The sequence below is a fragment of the Martes martes genome, assembly GCF_963455335.1.
Source record: "Martes martes genome assembly, contig: scaffold_117, whole genome shotgun sequence".
Taxonomy (NCBI): Eukaryota; Metazoa; Chordata; class Mammalia; order Carnivora; family Mustelidae; genus Martes; species Martes martes.
Window position 1 is genome coordinate 156,334 of NW_027666346.1, and position 22,951 is coordinate 179,284.

General features: G+C 34.6%; 1 long non-coding RNA gene across 1 annotated transcript; it reads right to left on the bottom strand.

Annotated features, from left to right (window-relative positions):
• Positions 1-2,994: 2,994 nt before the first annotated feature.
• Positions 2,995-9,842, bottom strand: LOC308338070. Its single transcript, XR_013966369.1, has 3 exons — positions 9,619-9,842; positions 7,449-7,589; positions 2,995-4,944 (listed from the first exon to the last, which is right to left on the bottom strand). It is a non-coding gene; the product is annotated as an uncharacterized lncRNA (long non-coding RNA).
• Between the last annotated feature and the right edge of the window lie 13,109 nt (positions 9,843-22,951).

The window sequence follows — 22,951 nt, forward strand, 5'->3', positions numbered from 1 at the left end:
TCATAAAAAGACAATTTATTATTTTGAGTTTATTGTCCAACAACAATTCATCAGCTTTCAGGTTTAGCTCACTAGTTCACAGGGGTCCTTTTATTTGTTGTTTAATTAAGATTCTTGTCAAATGAGGCAGATATTAAAAGATAAAAGATGTTTTGTAAAATTCCATCATCTTTCATTTATATACTATCAATGACCTGGAGACTTTGACAATTTTATTAATGAAAATTGAGCACCGAAAGAAGGTAAAAAAGAATCACAAAGTAAATCACTGAAAGAACTGATAATCCTATGCAAGCTTAGTCTCTACACTTCATATACTTGCTTCCCAATAGAACTCAAACTGACATTTTTATGTTTTTAAGCCACCATCATGCACATGTAAATGTAAAACTCAACGCTGAGTCAGAAAATTGGCAAATATAAGGAAAGGAAAAAATGTATCCAAATGGTAGAAATCTTTATAAAGTTTCAATCTTTTAACTGTCATTTTCCTTTTGAGTTTAAGGCAATTAGTCGCAGGCTTCAGTGGAGTGGAGGGCAGTTTAGTAGTTGGGACTCTACTGTTCTAGTGAACACAAGCAAAGAATTATTAGCAATCACAAATAATTGACTTTTCTGCAAGGCATCTAACTATAGGCGAATTTATTTTTGAGTTTTCGTGGCTCTATAAATGCTTTATATATTTCCACGGCCACCTTGATAACTCAAGAGTTTTGAGCCAAAGGAAAACTTAAAATAGAACCAGACTGCTGCCTGTTCGGTAAAATGATAGGCTTTTTGAAGTCTATGGGATACTGAGTGCATCCTACTTCTTTATTTTATTTTGGTTTGGGGTGTGTGTGTGTGTGTGTGTGTGTGTGTGTGTGTCCCAGGCTTGTTTACCTAAGAGAAAAGTGATGAGGGACGTGGGGATATCCTACTTCTTTACTTCAGGATATTCTAGATCGAAAACCATGCAAATATAAGTGATAATCCAGAATTTATCAGGATTACTTAAAAAAAAAGTCTGACATCTTAGAGGTTTGTACTGGATAGATAAAACACGTTCATGGGTGAATTATTGCCTTTAAGGTAACAGAGGTGGAACTACTGTTTAATTTTGGATAAGTTAACTCCTGAATTACAGTTGATATTCAATCTTACACATAAACAAGCAAGAAATTTTGCTATGTCAGTAACTTAATAATACTCTTTAGTTCATATAAGATCAACTAGATAAAAAAAATCTTAATTAAAATAAACTTTAGGATTTATTAATTTCTGTACAGAAAATGTATTCCAAAGACCAAGTATTCCTCGGTGAACTTCAATTTACTCAACAAAGGAAAAGGGGGAAAAATCTAATATACTATTTAACAGCCATTACTTTAGGAGTATGTTTATAACCTATATTTGGTATTTATATGAATATATTTATATTTGTATTTTATTTTATGGGTATATTTATACAAATATATTTCATGTCATGGTACAGAAGTGGGCCAGAAATTATCCTACATGCCCTCCACATTCCTGATGTTTTATGGTATTCTTAAATGTTCCAAGAGTGGCAAATAGTTGTCTAAAATTTCAAGCCATGCACTGTGCCATGATAATCATAAGAAGTAAACTAAGTAGGTAGGGTTCTTACTAAGTTCAAGTTTATCATGAAAAATTGAACTTTAAAAAAATAGAATCTTAAATAATGCATTTGTGCATTACTTTAAAAGTCTAGACATATCTAGACATGCTAGACATACTAGCATATATAGATGCAAACAATATTAAGGATTAAGGCAACATTCCTGACAGATCACCAGTCAAGGACCTGTGGAAGGCTGTGTATGTATGAGGTCTCTTCCCTTTAATATAGAAAACTAGGCTTCCAATCAAAACACACAAAAAACTCTCTGGAAGAAAACATCTAAAATTTATAGAGATGAAATGTCTTTTAGAGAAGAAATAGATAAAGAGATTTGAGAATCAACTGGAAAGAGTAAATATAAAAGTTGAATTTCCACACTATGTTGAATCTCTAGTGTATGACATGGGAAAAGCTTGGAAATAGAAAATATTTGACCATCAGCTATGTACCAGGATACGTGTCTAAAACTATCTGTGCAAAAATTAACAAAAATTCTTCCCTCATGGTACTTGTATCTTAATGCTAAGATGAAGAAATTTTGCATCTACCTAGTAATTGTTCATTGCCTAAAATTAACCAAGATTCATGATGAAAGACTGATGTAGTGTACTAAGGCTCTATTAGTTGGGAAGGTAGAGTGGTTAGAAGTATCAAAATGTACATTAATTCAATTTATTGAAAAATAGCAAGTGGCAGTCTCCACACTAATTGGAGGGGAAGTAATTATAGTACAAAAGACCATAGTTTTACCCTAAAGGAATTGATAAATACTAACTCTAATGTAAGTCTTTGTGTATTTTAATAAGACATATACTATATACTACATGACACAATTTACAAATTTAATTCATTTCATTTTAAGAAGAGTTCTGTGTTATTCTCATTCTATAGATGATAAAATTCTGGATTAGAGAGATTAAGTAACTACCTCAATGTAGCAACTCCAGAAAGTAGCAGGGAACTATGATTTAAAAACAGCTCTATATGACTTCCAAATTCATGGATTTTTAAAAATTGTTTGTTTAGTTTTGTTCTCTCCCTTGCCCGGGTCCTTCCTACAAAATGTTTTTGAAAGCATTGAAAGGAATTATTGTAGAACACTTCCTCAAAGGAGATGATATTATAAAGCAAAACTAAGCTTAGACATCTTATACATTTGGTTACTAAGGGGTCTTAAGAGTTAAGTTAGCCCCCCAATTAACTGGTTGGGAGAACAAAGGTCCTGACAAAGTTTCAGAGTTAATTAGTGAAGAACCAAAGTTTGAAAATCCTGATATTCCATGTAAACGCTGTTCTCACAGCATTCAAATGCTCACATTTTCACATACATCAAATGCTCACACTTTCACATACATCAAAAATATATGTTTAAACACAGTCCGAATATTTTAATAAAAACTTTCTAGAGGCCACTAGAATGATGACAAACATTTTTCCCACTTAATTATAACTAAAATTTTGTTGGTATTTTCCATTATACCAAAAAGGTAGAAGTATTATATACAGACAAAAATACATTTTAGAACTCTAATTATTACCAGGAATAATCAGAGATATGTCAGTATCTAAAAATAGAAATTTTTAAAAATGAAGTAAAAACTGATAGACTTGAAAAGAGAAATAGACAAATCCATAATTATAGTTGGAGAGTTCATTTTCTTCTGTCAGTAATTGAAGGAACAAGTAGAGAGAAAATCAGTAAGGATATAGAAAACATAACAAACCATCAACTGATTGAATCTAATTGGCATTAATAAAACATTCAATGTGACAAAAACAGAATATACATTATTTTCTTTGTAGGCTATAGTCAGTGCCATAAAACAAGTTTTAATAGTTTTTTAGAGAACCTGAGGTATATTATGTATGTTCTTTGACAACAAGAGACTGAGTCGAAGACCCAAAACATAAAGATATATAAAAAACACACAAATATCCTCAAATTACACAACATATTTCTAAATAACTTGTGAGTAAAATAAAAAATAAGAGGAGCAATTAGAAGACATTTTGAACTGACTGAAAATCAGAACACATTTTATCAACATATGCAGAACACTGCTACACAGTGTACCAAGGGAAATTTATAGCATAACCGGTTATATTAGGAAAAAAGTTCTCAAATCAGTGACTTATGTTTTCATGTTAAGAATTTCCAAAAAGAAGAGCAAACTAAACACAAAGCAAGAAGAAATAAGACAATTTCATTTTAGAGCATATACCAAAGAAATATTAGACAGCATAATAATAATAATAAAAATAAAAAAAACAAAGCTGATTTTTAAACAGATCAATAAAAAAGGAAAAAGTTCATCTCCACATGGATCAGTCAGAACATAAAGGGAGTGGACACAAATTATCAATTCCATAAATGAAGTAAAGAACATTACTACAGATCCTACAGACACAGTGAGGATAGTAAGGTAATACTATAGACAACTTCATGTCAATAACTTGTATATATTAGATTCACAATCTGAATTACTAAGTGAAAAAATAATCTTATTATAAGAATCTGCCTCATTTTAAAACAGAAACAATACTTAACACATTTAACTTAGAATCACATTTTATCTTTTAAAATATAGACAATATTTCCATTTTTCTCAAGCTCAAAGACTTTTTGTAAAATGACGTGCAACTGATACCTATTATCAAGTTGTACAGTATTTATTTCTGGCTTTGCAAAATACTATGTGCTAAAATCCCTATTGGATAAAGGCAAATCATCTCAACAATGCTTTCCCTTGTATATGAACAAGCAGCACAAATTTGTCTATTGTACCTAAGTAGCCTTGACTTTCCTTATGACCCTTATAGATTCCAAAGATTTTCTGAGGAAAAAAAATACAATTACAATAATGCTATGAAATATGATTCTGTCAAACTGGATTTTTTCTTAATAAAAATTCAACTTAATCAAAAAGTCTTTGTATGAACCTTATATTTATTTGAAAAGCTATTTGGCATAAAAATTAGAATGATAACAATTATAAAACATAGCATTTAATAGGAATCACAGTTCTTTAACATGCAAGATTTAGCTTGTACAAATGTAACTAATTAATAACATCTGAAGTACATTCTCCCAGAGGACTGATGACCATCTGGTTGACCTTGCACTAGATCAATAGAGAAGACAAATCTGTAAAACATTGTTTCCTAAATGTTATCAGTTCATCACTCTACCACAAGAAGAAGGGATAAAACTTGGATGGGAGAAAAGATCTGTTTCACACATTTTTAAATTGACTTTGATTGTTAATTGGACTGTAAGACAAGACCGAGAGGATTCTTCTGAAGTCCCATGCAGAAAGCGACTGGAAGAAGACCAAGTAATAGTGAAGGAAAAGAAATCAAGACGAAAGAGTTAGGAGGCAAGGTAATTATGAGAGAATATAAAGATGCAAATGACCTCTGTGTGATATAAGCTGATATTATTTTAATTTCTTCAGGATCATTTTCCAACTCACAAATTTTGGCTGAAAAATAGTGACAGAAATTTTGAAAGAAATGAAAGAAAGTATCTATCATATATATTTTAATTAATATATAGTCGCATATGTGTCAACTCTGTAAAAGTTCTATATTTTAATGTTAAGAGTAAATAATTTTGGAAGAAATGTAGTTACTCATTGTGATACACAGAAAAGTCATCATAAAATCAATGAGAAACTTTAAATAGTAAGAAATTTGGGAAAGGCACCTGAAACAAGTATATGTCACATCTCTTAACAAAATGATTATGAATTAATGATTAAAATTTATACATTTTAACAATTGTTTTGTCCAAGGAATTTTTTCTATGATACTATGCCTCAAATATAGTTCACTATAGGAATTTTTTGTATTAATTTAGAAATTATGGAATTTCATTATTTGTTCTCCCTGTTGATATATCTCTTTAAAACAAATTGTGATATTCTGTCTGATTATCTCCTAGAAAGAATAAAATATTATAGAACTCTCAGATCAATAGCTTATCTTATCATGCTGTATTCTACATATGTTATAAATTACGGTAAGTCTTATTCTGCAAGAATCTGTTTTGAGTTTGAGAGCATTAAACATGGAGTATTTTAAAAAGCCCATCATAACTTCTAGTCACTTTATACACAGCAGTTACTGTCCCACTTAATACTGAAGTTTGGTTTTAAAAATTTATACTACTTAGGGGTGCTTGGGTGGCTCAGTGGGTTAAAGCCTCTGCCTTCAGCTCAGGTCATGATCTCAGGGTGCTGGGATAGAGCTCCGTATCGGGCTCTCTGCTCAGCGGGAAGCCTGCTTCCTCCTCCCTCTCTCTCTCTCTCTCTCTCTGCCTGACTCTCTGCCTACTTGTGATCTCTGTCTGTCAAATAAATAAATAAAATCTTTTAAAATAATTTTATACTACTTAATTTCCTCTATAAAAGATAAACTGTAAAGTTTTCAAATAATGGACTTGATGGATTATCTCTGGTGACACACTTGTTTTTGAAATTTACACATTTTGAGTTAAGTTTGGGTTAAGAAAAATTTTGGTTAGTTTTGATGTAATAGAACAAGTTTAGATAACTAATCTATGAGACCACTCCATCTTCCTATATATATTGAGAGAAATATAGAAGAGAAAAATTGCACTACTACCTAATGCTTTTATTTTTTGTTTGATTAGATATTTCCTAGTTCTCAACTTGAAAGAAAAGGTATAAGTAGACTGATGTTATAGTAATTAAAAAAAAAAAAAAGAAAGACACTTCCAAGGGTCTGTTTTTCCTTTCTTCACAATAGCCATGGGTTTTAAGGGAGAATGGCTGGTTTGGAAGCTAAGGAAGCAATTAGAAGCTTACACACTTTAAGTTCTAAATAAAGCTCTTTCAGTGCTTATGATAACCTTGGGGAAAGCCCTTGGTGACTAAAGAAGGAAAGAAAGAAAAAAGATACCCATTTGACTGATAAGTGTCAGTCATCTGCTCTTTGAAATTCAAGATAATAAAGCTTTTCAAAGACATGCTATAGAAAGGTCTGAGAGTATACTGTTTCTCAAGTAAAATGAAAATATGCTCAATGACACTAAGGTTTATACGAAAAGTAAGTTGAAAAAAGTAATAAACTAAATAACCCTGATTGGCAAGATGATCTTCTTGATCCATTTCTTATTCTTGTCCAATTAGCATGGACTGACCAAAGTCATCCATCTATAAGTTGTTTGAATTATCTAGATTAAAACTCATGCATACATTTGGCAAACCATTCCCTCAGAGGGTCTTACACCTTTTATGTTTGAGCAAATTTGAAATCACATCCATTTTCCTAAGCTTCTGAAGATAACATTTGTACACAACAGCAATTAAAAACATATTTCCAACTATTCTTTTAGATCCTTTTCAATTAATTAGGAGATTTTGCCAATCTCAGGAACTCCTTTTGAACATGGAAGAAGCACATGAGAACAACATATGGAGGAACCAGTTTGGAGGGTAAGACCAAAATTTATTAAGAAAATTTTTAAATAATTAAGCCTACATAGACCTCTCTGCTGATAAGGATTAGCACACAGAGGGTGCTTCTCAAACACCAGGTGACTAGAAAGAAGATACTTCAGAACGGGAAGAAAATATTTCAAGCATTTTCATAGACAAATACAATAGAGGGCTTTTGTCTATGAACCAATAATTTCAAATAGCCATGTCATCCAAAAAAGCAGTACAGTAAATATTTTCAAAATTAATCAATAGTCGATATTTTGCTATCTTTAATTTAGTATTAATATTTGGATCTGGATGTGAAATATTAAAAAAGTTTTCAAATGACATTTTCCCATAGTATTTATCAACTTTCTTACCATCAAACGTTAAATAAACTCTTGCTTGGGGCTGAGACGATCCTTTTACACAGATAGAACAAACAAATACTCCAACCAACATGAAAACTGCCCGGAATGCCATATCTTCAGATTTGCAAGTTAGTATCCAAGGGAAAATACCTTTAAAAGAGAGGTAACAAGTTTGTCATTTTTCATTTCACATTTTAGGAGCACACCTGTGCACATACACAGAGATACACACAAAACCAGCAATCTAGACAGAGCACCTTATTCACAGAAGACACATCTGAACTTTGACAGTCACGCAAACGGTAGGAGGTGCTCTGACTTTGTTTCTTAGATGTGAAAATTTGGATTTGATTCATTTGTATCTGGAAGTCTTTGGGAGAAAAGAAACTGCTTGCTCTTCCAACAAATAATGCTAATATTAAAGCAGAACAAAGCAGCCAGGAAAAAGGTATTGGTTCCCAAAGAAAAACCCAATATTTAAAGTTGATCTTCTAACAATCACATAAAGACTTTTAATAAAGACTTGAGAATGGTACCAATATGTATTAGTGGATGAAAACTTCTCTTTCTACCATAAATATAGTAGTAGCAGGACAATGCCACATGAACATTCATGTGCACCCACTCACTTCCATCCTCATTAGCTCTTTTGGAGTAATCATCTGAGATGATGTTTTTACACATAAATATATGTGTGCTCAATCCTTGACCACTGAAATCACTCAAATTAGTTATCTGCCAATTTATACAGATGACCATGCAGCTGTTAAATGATGCAGATGAGGTAACCATGGACTAGTGCCAAATTCAAACCAATGACTTAGTGGTGAACAATCCAGTGAACTATGTATCCCTCAATGCACATTTAAAATAAATCAACTAGAAAGCAGACTGTCAAAATTCCAAAAGATAAATCAGAGAGAAAAGCATTACCTTTTGAAACTGTAGCTATAACATTGATACATGCTATTAACTAATGTCTGAATACCAAGGAAGATCAGGTAATGGGTAACTAGAGATTCACAGCAGCTCCACTGGCCACAATATGCAAAGTAAACCCAAGACCATGAAAGAAATCATGTAATTTTGAGTCTGATGTAATTATACAATAAAATGACAGAGTTTAATCTAGAAATTTATTTTGACAGGTTACAGTAATTCTAATCTTCACTATTATGTGTCTTTTAATATTAAAATCTTAACATTATTTTATTTAATAAAGAAAGGCCACAAAAAATTGAAAATACTGCCTCATGAACACAGAAGAAAAAGCACAGTTAAATTAAACATGCCTTTTTAAACAATTTAAACATTTTAAACAGTTGATTTCCTAGGTGGTACATATGTTATGAGACACAGAAACAAAACTGTTTGCCTCTTTTACCACACAGATGGAGGAAACCCTAGAGATGTTTGTGTTGCTAATTTTCAAATGAAACAGTTTCTTCCTGCTTCCACAACCTCTTCACCTTGTCATCCCTAAATTAACTTACAAGAAAATTGATTTTATGAGATAACTTTCCCTTAGTAATTTGCTCCCTAGTTTTGTGGCTTAATAGTTTAAAAAAAAAAGGCTATAAATACAACTAATCTTTGTCTCTTTATTAAGCAGGCGGATAATATTTACACATTTTTATATATTGCTATTATTGGTATTTTATCTGGTATGTCTCACCAAAAGTAACATATGCTAAAAATTGCAAAGAATAACAGTGGAGATGAAATGACAAGTCAAATGAAGTGAGTATATAGAGCAATGTGATTTCAAGACTACCTGGAGATGAGAAGTGAGGAAAAGCCAAGGGTCTTATTACACGTGCGTCCCCCAACATATTATAACTTCCCTTTAACTGAGACACTTAGACATGCTGCTTGTTTTCACTTCTACGGATTCAACACTAATAACATACAGGACAAGGAATCTTACGTCCTCTCGAGCAACCAACCCTGCATTAGAAGGCACTGAAATACTCAACTTTAAACTCGCCGCAGGTGTCATAACCTAAAGAAACAGCTCAAGCAGGGCTCTCAGCAAGGGAAACACTGCCCTGACGAACTGCATGTGCTCTTAGGAAAATGTCCAGACTTGAGCACACCGATGTGTTAAAAAGTCGATACACGGAACCAAAAGTTATATTTTGCTAAATCTGTAATGCCGAAAATAATGAATCCAGCTTACCGAGATGGGAAGAGATCAGCGCCTAAAAGTCATCAATTTGCTACCGGTGTGGCTCCGCGTGTCTCTCTAGTCTTTTTCCCAGAAGACTTTAATTTCTAGAGCGTCCCAGCGGTGAAATTCTTTCTTCCCGGTCCTCTGAGTTTCTTTGTAAAGGAATCCTGAACGTCGCAATGCCGCGGCACCCGGAGCCCTACTCCGCGTCGCTCAATCAAGGACTTCGGAGTGAATGGAAAGTGGCCGGGCACCGGGGGCGAGCGCTCGGGTGTCCGATTACAGCGACGCGGCGCGCGGGTCGGGCTGCCCGGGCGCACCGCCCAGCCGGCTAGCCTCACCCGCCCAGCACCCCCGTTGCATCTCCGCCGCCGCGAGGCCCCACCCAGAGCACGCCCGCGAGAGGGTGGCAGGGAGCCCCGAGGGCGGGCGGCGATCCGCCCGACGGGCGGGGCCGACCCCAGGACAGGCTGCCGGGAGATGCAGGAATGCGCTGCTGCCGGCTGGAGGACCAGCTCGCTAACTCTGCTCCTTTCGCGGTCCGCGGTGGAGTGAGCAACTCCTAGGGTGAGCTCCAAGGATTTTCTTACCGGCAGCTCTTGGAAGGCATTCAGAATTTGCTTAGCCGTAAATATCAAAGTGCAAAGCAATTTTTTTTTTTTTTCAGAAAAGGATCACTGCATCCTTTTAAGGCAAAGAGATGCGTTTGTAAAAGGGCACGAGTCTTCTTATCCTTTTCCTGCAGCAGATTTTCTAAAACCGGTAGAGATAAACCAACTATCTCATCGCAGTTTACCCTTTTAATGGGTGTTGTTTTCCATTGCGTTTCCTTAATATCCCGAAGGCAGTAACTCTGTTGACCTCTACACATTGACTCATATTCAGAACTCTTCCCTCCAGGGTAGTCTCAAAACATAATTACAAGAAATTATTTCACAATTCTGTGGAAGAAGGCTGTTTGAATTATGCCAACAGATAGAAGTGTACAAATCTAGACATTAGGGATATATTTCCAGCACTACTTTGAGGAAAATTTGTTACACTCTGGAACTGACTTTAATATTTAAGTGAAAATTATTTCTCTGGACCGCAGTGGACTAGATATTTAAATAGGAGGACAAATGAGCTTTGACACCTCCTTCCCCCCATAAAATGAGCAGGTATTGTTTAAAAATAAATCACTGTGGGCTACAACAGCCCACAGATGTCACTATACAAAGAATATGGAATGTGATTTCTCCATCTTGTTCCTTATAATTTTCTTTATGAAATAAAGCAGATGACTAAATTCTTATAAACTGAATCACAGAAAATACTTCCGAGAGTGCAAAATCATTGCTGGTGTGGGCCAGTTGAATTAAATATCAGGTGAGAGGAAGTGAACAGGTGATTAAGACATATCTTTCATGTGCCAAGCACTACCTGTTATGTCCAGTTGGCATAAACCTCTCTTTAACTCTTTCTGTACAGATGAGCTATGAAGGGATGATATCAAATGTAATTTTAAGAGTTCAAAAGGATGCAAATTTCAAAACTAAAAAATTATATTCCAGGGCAAATGTTATCTTCAAATGTCTAAGTTTATGAAAGAAATTGCTAATTCAATGGATGGGTTATTTTTTAAAGTTTAATACAGTTAAACTATTTTTGTGATTAGTGCAATAAAAGTGTGAACAGCTCCGTAAGTTTATAATAATGAATTTAACCACAAAACATCTGACAGTTTTAAAGAGCAGATGCAAACATGAAGAAGCACCAAGCACATTTCTCTGAAATAATTCTGAAACTGATCAAGACCCCTCTATACTGAGCACTAATGTCTGAGTCAGCATTTATCAATTAAGGAGGGAGGAGAGTAAAACATTAGAAAGAAGATTGCTGTGAGCATTCACACAAATTATATAATTGTTAATTTAGAAATGTGTAACCATTAGAACTGATTGATCTGTACATCTGTATAAAGTAAATATATTTATACATTTTACCTTTAAGTTTCAGGGAACCAAGATAAAGAAAGGCAAGGTGAAATGCATATCAAATGGTGTTTTTACAAGGAAGTTTACTACCTACCTCAATTTTCAGATATCCAAAGGATTAAATCCATGTTTCACACACGTTCACAAGGCTTTGGAAACTATGACAAATAGCTTAGATTTAGATGTAGTCTATGCAACTTATACTGTGATTCCCTCTACCTTGCCTAAATAAACTTATTTTCAATGTATTTAACTGAACTCTATTTGCTTAATACTGAGACATTTAATGGTATTTGCTTAGTACTGAGACATTTACCATTGGCCTCACCTCAAAATAAGTCATGAAATTTCTGATAGGCATTAGCAAAGGCAGATTCAAGCGCACAGATGAAATGAATGCTCATGCTTGCCTGAAACTTGGGCCGTACAAGTGAAATTTTAAGAGTGGCGATAGTTGCCCCTAGTAAGATGCATCTCTACCCCCATTTCTCCAAACTACTTAGAAATCTAAACCACCTTAATGCAACAGTACCTTTATAAGAAACTTTGGTGGCCAGTGCCACTTTTCCAGGATGAGTTTTTGACTCTTTCCTGATAGGAGGGAAATAATATGAGCTAACTGAGCAAGCTAGTTTGGGAAAGGAGAACACTATATAGAGTCACAGGAGTAATGACACGATTCAATTTAGAGGCCACTAATGACAGTTTGCCCTCATCAAGGTGTCTTGGGAAAAACATCCAACTTAAAATACTTAGAGTCACTTTTATTAAGATGTGAAAGAAACGGTGTGACATCTTATACACTGAGGTTTCTTTGCTATAGTGGCCTTATTTTAAATATTTTATATTTTTGGTGATCCTGAAAAAAGCCATTTACTTTAAACTCTTGCACTGATTTCCGGCGATGTACCCAACGATTCCTTACGAGTTGGGCAGCTATGAATTCTCTTGTTTCAAATTTAAAGAAAATAGACTGTTCCCATATTTTTCTCCATCATATAGATGAGCTATATGAATCAACTTCATCTAACAAGAGAACCTCAATCCTCCAGAGATCAAAAGTTGTTTCCTTATTGTCATAACTAATATTTGTCTCAGGAAACAAATATATAGACCGTACATATTCCAAGCCCTTTGTGTATTATGAGCAGCATTCTTTAATTACGTTACTATCTCACAAGTGAGAACACTGAAACTTTGTCCAAAGTCACACATGGATAGTAAATACTGGAATAGAAAGAGAAACTCAAGCATGACTGACTCACCGCCTTAGGGTCTTGAATATGAACCTGAGCAAGTGTTTCCTCTTGATCTTCCTCCTCTTCTCAACTTCCAGATGCTAGCACTTTAAATTTCCTGAACTGTATCTTTGAAAGTCTCTACTTCAAATGCTTATTTACTTTATTTACATCAGCCTTTCTTCTCCTCCAGTTACCTTAGCTGCTCGGGCACCAAGCCGGTCAAACAGGTCTGGCCAAGAAATCTGTGTGTGTAATTACTCTCTGCATAGTTGATAGGCTTTAGTATTTCCTTCATTAAGATCATTCTTTATTTTACAGTAAGATGACTGTATCTCTACTTTCATTCTTAAGACATTGCTAATTTATATCCCTGACCCTTGATCTCTTTCTCTGTTGATAGGTACTAGACTAGGCTTCTCAATCTGTAGGGTCACTGGCATTAAGCAAACAAATAAAACAGTCCTGGAGAGGAAAACTGGCCAGAGAGAGAATTCTCATTGTTTCCCTCTTTTCACCTTTGTAATTTTAAACCAGGTGAACTATAAGCTCTTAACAAAATTCAAAGTTTAATTCTTCAGCATTTTTTAAATACCTTTCAACTTCTCAAACATCATAAAGTGCTGTATTTCAACCAAAATAAGAGCACATCATTTCTAATGTTTACATATTGTAATATTTCAAATGTAAAAATAGAATTATAAAGAATTTCAGTAGAAATATGTTAGTGATTTAACTTTTTTAGTATTTGCACCTGACCAAGTCCTAAGAGTGTTGCGATCACCCACGCTTTTCTCACAGGTGTAAAATGAAAACTCTGTTTTGTCCTTATTATAACATTTCATGTGAACCTCTATGGGGGGATATATGTCTTTTTTTTTTTTTTTTTAAGATTCTTTTTATTTATTTGACAGACAGAGATCACAAGTAGGCAGAGAAGCAGGCAGAGAGAGAGGAGGAAGCAGGCTCCCCGCTGAGCAGAGAGCCCTATGCGGGGCTGGATCCCAGGATCCAGAGATCATGACCTGAGCTGAAGGCAGAGGCTTTAACCCACTGAGCCACCCAGGCACCCCAGGAATATATGTCTTTAAGATGAACCTTACAACTACAGTTGTAAAGTAACCCACCATTAATTAATAGATAATATTTATTAGTTGAATATATATAGTGCATCCACAGTAAGATTTCTTTAAAGAAAGGCAAACTGTTTTTATGGCCCTTTTATATCTAAAGCTCTCTTTCTCTCTTCACCTGGGAGTACAAAACCGCTTCCATATTTATTCTCACCGGAGAGCTACGACAGGGCTGTGTAAGTGCCTCTGATTGTCAGCTGTGTGTAATGAGGCTCAAAAATAATAACCAGCTGGAGTAATGAATTCAGGACTGTTAGTTACGGCTAATTGACTCCCATCGACAGCTCTTCAACATGGTCAAAGGCCTTTTCCATGTAGTCCTCAGATTTTACCATTTTTCTACTCTTTGCAGACTTTAAATGGTTGACTAGAAAGTAGAGAATTAAATTGTGTAAACAGCAACTTTCACATCCTAGTAGAGGCATTCTCATGATGAAAATCATATGGTAAATTCAGTTGTCTTCTTTAACCAGTAATTTCAAGAAGATAGACCTGTATAGTAAATTTGAAAAGGATCAACTCCTTATTTTACTTACTTATTTTTTGTCATGATACTTAATGCTTTGAAATTCCAGGTGACATTTAACAACTTTAAAGGAGGATATATAATTTTTACTTTTTAACAAACATAAGTTAAAACATGCAACTCTCAGGATACATTTCAATGAAATAATTTTCCTTGATGGATTGTGTCCATAGCAATGAGCTCATTGAAATTCAGATGGGGTGGGGTGAGGGGGGTAGTATGCTCGAAAGAGCATGCATTATTTATTAAATATTTTACAAAGAGTACTTCTTTTAGTATTTAAAAAGATAGATATAAGTATCTCCATTGTGCGAACAAGGCCAGTTCAGAAATTTGAGGCACCATTCCCCTTCCTAAGCCCTCCCCCGAGGCAATGAATTCAGATCTGCCTGTTCCAGAGTCCATATATTTACTGTTTTTCACTGCTTTTGTGCATCAATCTAATAGTCCAATAAATAGGAAGGGGGAGCAGAGACCCTTACCTCTTCTAAGGTAAGAAGGTTTTCTGTTATTGTTGGACACTTGTTAACACTTTGTCTCAGAGATCTGAATGATAAATGCAGACATCCCATCTTCATCATGAAATTCTAGACAGCTTGAGAGCAAGTCACTGTCTAATCCTCCTTGGTATCTATCAGAATGCCAGAACTCTGATGATTAATGAACAGACTGGCATATAGCTGGAGGAGGATTTAGGGAATATAGGTGGAATAGGGAACCAATAATAAATTGGGTAGGTAAAAGACCACACAATTATGAAACAAAAATTCTTGCAAATTCTTTCATCATCCACCTAAATACTTTTATAGATATATAAGCTGGTTTTATTCCTTTCAAATGTTGAGTTTGTTACTTAGGTAAATTTAGTAAATGCTCATCCAGAAACAAATTTGCACAGTGGACTCAAGCCTAAATAACATGAGATTCGTCAATATCAGGGAAGGTCAAGTCTGGTTTTAAAATTACAACTCACAAATCACCTGTTATGCTAATTGTCACAAGGGTTATCGAAAAATCTTTTGTTCTTTACTGAAGGATAAAGTTCCAGCTTATTTTCATGGCTCTTACATTCCCTTTCACTGCTTTGTTGATATTAATCCCTCACTCCCTCTTACCCATTCCTTCCTCTGGCGACTTAAACTTCATATGCATCAAATAAATGCTTTACCTTACAATTCTCTGATCATATCATGTCTCCTAACACTTCTGTGGTTTTGCACGTGCTATTTTCCCTATTTCACCCACCTGGCAAATTCTTTCTTATTCACTGAAACTCTCCTCAAATAAATCCTCCATGTAGAACTTTCCTTTTCTACAATCCTAGGCAAAAACAGTCAAGTCCTAGATGTTATATGTAGATTGGTAACTTTACCAGTTTTGATGTCAAATAAATTTTTATTTACATCTCTGATACATAACTTGCTACCTATATAATTTGGAGTATTGCTTGATTGCCAGTGTTTTGTTATTTACAAAATGAGAATTATAACAATTACTGTTAGGTTGCTCTGTTAATTAGATACCATAATGTGTGTTAACACTTACTCCTTCATTTCTGTATTCCCCCAAATTTGTTTATCCCTCTGCCATACCATTTAATGCTACAGTTGTGTGGACATTTTGTCCATTGATGGCCAAATTCTACAGGGCAGAACATAGGAAACTTAGATGTTTTGTAGCCAGCAGCAAAGCTAATCTTGTCACATAGTGACTGCTGGACAAATGGTCACTCAATTAATTAAACCAAACTTTTCTTTCAATGATGTTCTGTGGACCTTAAAAAGCCTAAATAAAATATTTTATTGTCACTGTTGGTGCTGCATTCAAACACATGAAATTTCTGAGGCTTCTTAAGTAACCATTTTCCAAGGCTCATAACTTTACTCTCAATGGTAATTATGTTGTGTTTTCCCCTTTAGGCCATATCTAAATTTTAATTTGAGTTTGTAAAAACGGTGGAAACATTTGAACTGGCTGATTCTTGATAATCAACTACTATAGGAACAGGTGGTATGCATTAATCTTGAATTCTTTTTTCATTTAAGTCTTAAAATTAAAATTTGGAAAATATGTTTTGAGTTCTCCATTTAAAATTTAGAATAAGATTCTCTGAAAATCTTGTCTCATTAAACATAAAAATAAAAGCAGATTAAAAAGAAACTAGTAGCAGCACTTCTTGGCATTAGAAAGAGAAAAAAAAAACCTGTTTTCAGAAATTGGATGTATTTCTTCTCATGTTTCATTATAGATTTGCTTCATTCCGGCCTTCTATCAAGGTCTTAATCTGAACAAACAAGAATATCATCTTTTAAGAAATCAATTTTCTGGAGCACCTGGGTGGCTCAGTGGGTTAAGCCTCTGCCCTTGGCTCAGGTCATGATCTCAGGGTCCTGGGATGGAGTCCCGCATCGGGCTCCCTGCTCAGTGGGGAGCCTGCTTCTCCCTCACTCTCTGCCTGCCTCTCCGTCTGCATGTGATCTCTCTCTCTCTCTCTGTCAAATAAATAAATGAATAATCTTTAAAAAAAAAAAAGAAATCAATTTTCTAAAAAAAAAATCAATTTTCTAATTGTATTTTCATATTTTAATCTATCAATTTGTAGATTTCCATCTCCATTTCTTTATTTTTAAAGTATATATCATTTGAAATAATCTCATAAATTGAAAATCTGGCATTAACTAATGGATTAATAATAGCATTATTAATTCTTGTTTTAATTCTTGCAAGCTAATAAAAACTTGCTTTATCAAAGGATTCTTTAGTTTATCCAAAAGATTCCTCTAATCAGCATGTTATCCTAATACACTCAAGTTAAAAAAAAAATACATTGATTTTCAAAAAATAGCTATGATTTAAATGAATAGTTACAGGCATGCCTGGGTGGCTCAGTTGGTGAAGTGTCTGACTCTTGATATTGGCTCAGGTCATGATCTCAGGGTTGAGAGATCGAGCCCTGCATTGGTCTCCAGGTTGGGCATGAAGCCTGCTTAAGATTCTCTCTCTCCCTCTCCCTCTCCCTCTGCCACCCCAACCCCTCGCTTGAGCTCTATCTCTCTAAAAGAAATCAATAAATAGAGTTATAATAGATATCATCAATAGATATCATCTGTAATACTAAACATTTAGTTTTAAAATGCAATGAAAGAAATTAATATAAAACTTCTGTGATTATAAGCATATTATTTCAGGAATATATGGTATATTCTTTGCTTTTATCTACAGCAAACCCATATCAACTGGGAAAAAATCATTTGTACTTCATAATTATGGAAAATATGAAAATTTTACAAAAGTAAACCTTATTGAGAAGCATTGAGCTGTGCCATAGAATCAAGTGCTATTACTGGATATTTTTCTCCTTGTTAACTTAGAAGGCAGAAAATGTACGCCTATAACTCCAGAAAATTCACTCTATGGGTGAGATTTCTTCTAGAGAACTTCTCTTTTCAATGTGAACTATTTTTCTTCCTGATTTTAAAAAGCCCACCCCTCAAACACGAAGACACATGCATATATTTTGAAAAAGTGTCCTATTAAAAGTTTTTAGGAATATTCTGACCCTGGATCTGCAGTGTTTAAGAATAAACACAAAAATATACTGTAATTCTAGTACAACATAGGCAGACTAAAGACATAACCTCAATTTTGAGGTATAAGTTAGACTAACTCATCCATTTATTAATGTTGTCATTTGTCTATGTGTGTATAGAGAGACCAGTGAAAAGTTTCCTACAGAGCAACAGTCTTCAATATTAGAAAATACTTCATTATTTGAATTCCATTTAATTTAAATCTCTTGAGTGTGTGTAGCCTTTGGTCACAGTATATTGCTTCTCCATGGGATTTATGTTCTTTATATACCTTATGTATCTCCTGGGGTACATTTTGGTTACATGACATATTTACATAGAATATGCATTTTGATTCTTTTTGCCTTCCATTTTCATTTAAAACTCTCTAAACCCATAATCATCTGTTGTTTTCATTCTTTTTTTTTTTTTCCATTTCTTTCTTTATCAGTCTTTTAAAAATTTTACTTAGGATAACGATTTGAATCAAACCAAAATACGGTGGGAGTATCTACAAATTAAACACAAGAAATTACTTTTAATGGAGAAAGTAAGCTTTAAACAATGAGTCATTAAACAATGCACTGTTAACATTTAGTGGAACTTTGAATGTGTCATGTTTTAATCTTATATTTGGAAGGGCAAACAAATGTTCTTTGCTTTTAAAGTTTAAATATTTAGACTTGAAAGAAATAATCTCTCCACTGCTCAGTTTCACCATTTTTAAGATAAGATATCACAAACAGACAGAAACTTAAACATAAATCTACTTTCTGGGGCACCTGGGTGGCTCAGTCGGTTAAGCATCTACCTTTAGCTTAGGTCATGATCTCAGAATCCTGGGGTGGAGCCCCATGTCAGGTTCCCCACTCAGTGGGGAGTCTGTTTTTCCCTCTTCTCCTCCCAACCATCTGTGCTCTCTCTCGTTCTGTCTCAATCTCTCAAATAAAGAAATAAAATCTTTTTTTTAAAAAGCTACTTTCCCCGGACATCTCAACCTGGTGACTAATCAAATCACATTAATGATCCTTATTTTATGAACTTGCCAATTTGTACAATAGTTTAACCCAAATAATGTACAGTATAATACCATTTCCTGAAATATTTTTTAAAGATTTATTTATTTATTTATTTGACAGAGATAGAAATCACAAGTAGGCAGAAGTAGGCAGAGAGAGAGGGAGAAGCAAGCTCCCCGCTGAGCAGAAAGCCCGATGTGGGGCTCAACCCCAGAACCCTGGAATCATAACCTGAGCCGAAGGCAGAGGCTTACCCGACAGAGCCACCCAGGTGCCCTCCTGAAATATTTCTTACATGATGTTACAAATAAATACAGTCAGCTACCTTGGCACCTACACCTACTGTCTCTTTCCTCTTGTATTGTCTACTCATCCTCATCTCTGATTCAAAAATCCCCATGCCTGCTGCTAAACATGGAAGCATATAGGGGATCAAACTTTTGCTTCATATAATTCCAAAGTAAGTTGGAGGTGCAGGGAAATAACATTATTCCCATTCTGATAATTTCTAACAGAGAACTGTATTAGTTCAGTTTGTATCCTATTATCCCAAGGAATTTAGCAAGGAACAACTCTGTTAGCATTTATAAATTATATTTTTAGGAAATACACTTCTACACCTCAATCAAGATTTGAAAACAATGAAAGCTAGGTAAGGAAGTAAATCTGAATGAAATGTAGGAAAGACAGAATCTCTGTCCCTCCTGATTCTTTTTAGGTCATCACCATTGTGCTCAGCTATATCCTCTGAGATGTCCACTCTCCTAGCAGGTCACAGCTACATTCTCTTGACTACAATTGCAGTGGCTTTCTGAATTATATCAGCATCACTTGGGAGGAATTATGGGTTTAATTGTGTTCCTCAAAAATATATGTTGAAGTCCTAACCCCCTGTACCTGTGAAAGGACCTTTTGGAAATAGTCCTTGCAGATAACCAAAACAGGAAGTCATTAGAGTAGGCCTTAGTCCAATATGAGTGGTATCTTTAAAAGAAGAAGGCCTTGAAAATACGGTGATAGACTGGCATTAAGCTCCCATAAGCCTAGGAATACCTGAGGCTACCAGAAACTGGAAGAGACAAGGACGGATTCCTTCATACAGGGTGCAAAGGGAGCAAGGCACACCTGATACCTTGAATTTGGATTTCTAACCTCAGAACTGTGAGACAATACACTTCTGATGTTTTAAGCCACCCAGTCTGTGGCGCTTTCTACAGCAGTCCTAGGAACTTAATTAATGTTAATTAATTTTCTTCTCCTGCTGTCTGCATTGTGCTATTTTCTTTCCTGTAAATCTATTACTTGTTGTAAGTTAACATCCTATGAAAACTTGAACAAGTTCTTTATTTTCTCTCAGCTTCAGATTCCTGTGTTGTCCAATGATGTTTCCCTCCCATAACTGTGTAGCTTAAACCAAATAAAAAGTTAGAAATATCTGACATGTATTAGGAGTCATTGATTATTTCCCTGCTTCACTAGTTTCAAATATTTTCTGATTATATATAATTTAAAATTCTCAATTTCATAGTTCTAATTAAAGTCAAGATGTTTCATGTCTTAAATATTTAATAAAAAATAAAAACCCATATTTGCAAAAATAACATTGAGACTGGATTAGAGCCAGAGACATAAATATCAACTCATGTTTAGCTTAATATATATATATATATATTTATTTATATTGGAAACAAAGTTATGATATATATGTGTGGTGATTAATTTTATGTGTTTATTTGACAGGACCACAGTACTAGATATCTGGTCAAACATTATTCTGGATATTTCTGTGAGAATGTTTCTGGATAAAATTAACATTTAAATTATTGGCCTTTGAATAAAGTGGATTACCCTCTATAATGAGGGTAGGCCTTATCCAATCAGTTGAAAGCCTGAATAGAACAAAAAGACTCCTTCTCTCTCTCTCTCTTATTTTTTTATATGCATCTCTATGTTTATTGCAGCATTATTTACAATAGCCAAGATATGGAACAAATTTAGGTGTCCATCAACAGATGAATGGATAAAGATGTGGTACATATATATAAATATATATGTGGTATGTGTGTGTGTGTGTATGTGTGTATATATATAATGGAATATTACTATATATAATGTATATTATATATATATAAATATATGTGTGGGGTGTGTGTGTGTGTGTGTGTGTGTAATGGAATATTACTAAGCCATAAAAAGAATGAGATCTTGTCACTTGTAATAACATAGATGAACCTATATGATATTATTCTAAGTGAAATAAAAGACTGACCTCTCTTGAGCATGAAAGGAATTTTGTAGCAGATGTCCTTCAAACTTGAGCTGAAACATGGGCTCTTCTCTGGGTCTCCTAACTATTGGCGCATCCTGAAGATCTTGTACTTAGCAGCCTGCAAAATGACATGAGTCAATTCCTTAAAATAAATCTCTTTCTACAATGCATACATCCTACTGGTTCTATTTTTCTGGAAACCTTAATACAGTATGTATACATGGATTAGTATACACACATATAATAAATAGCTGTATATGTGGAGAAGTCCTAGAAGCAATAACACCACAGTAACAACAAGCACATCTTAATTATCTAGACCTTGGTTTCTGAATATAATTCTCTAATAAAAAGGAACCAGGGCACTTAGGAGAAATGGCTGGTTCTAAGACCAGGGCAAAAATAAGTCAATAAAAGAACCTGGATCATCTTGTATTTCCAAGAAGTAAGGAAATACTCAAAAATGAAATGATAGAAAAACTTCAAAGAAATCCCACTTAAAAGAGTTCCAAATGGCCACACTTGGAACAATTTCAGCAACAAAATAAGTAACATAGTACTAGGTTATAATCTAAAGCATAAAATAAGTATACATGAGCCATGCTGATATAAATGACTGAATGAATAAATAGTTGAAAGCGAAAAATATTTCTTCCCAGAAGAATTCCAGATAGAATGGGTGGTCACTACACCCTCAGGAGGTGAAGATTCATTCCTGTCCTCACACATGCTGGTGGCCTAGACTTAATAACTCACTTCCAAAGGACAGAGCAACAAAAGAGAAAATAGTGACTACACAGTAGAGAACCACAGAAAATACTACTTCAGCAAGTAATTAAGATTAACATCATGAGTGATATAATTTAGATAACATGTTTCAGAGATAATGTGAAGAGAAGGGTACTTCACCTGTTCTTTCTGAAACCCATAACCACAGACTAATAATAAGAAAACAACAGACAAAACAAAATTAGAAGGCATTATGCAGAATACCTGCCCAGTACTCCTTAGTATTGTCAAGGTCATGAAAAACAAGGAAAGATGGAGAAACTGCTACAGACCAAAGAAGACTAGGGAGGCCTGAAAACTAAATGCATTATATGACCTTGGATTCTAGATCTGGAACATAAAGAGGACATCATGAAAAACTTGGTGAAATCTAAATAAAATCTGGAGTTCAGTTAATAGTAATGTATCAATGTCAGTTTCTTAGTTCTGACAAATGTACCATGGTAATGTAAAATGTTAACACTGGAAGGAATAGAATGAAAGTGTATGAGAACTCTATACTATCTTTGTCAATTTTCTGTAAATCTAAAATATTACAAAATAGAAACCAACAATAGCACCAATTTTTTTTTAAGATTTTATTTATTTATTTGAGAGAGATCACAAGTAGGCAGAGAGGCAGGCAGAGAGAGAGGGGGAAGTAGGCTCCCCTCTGAGCAGAGAGCCTGATGCGGGGATCGATCCCAGGACCCTGAGATCATGACCTGAGCCTAAGGCAGAGGCTCAACCCACTGAGCCACCCAGGTGCCCCACAAAGCACCAATTTTAAAAATCAAATAGTATACATTGACTTATAATAAAAGAAATGACATTTCTCTGGCTC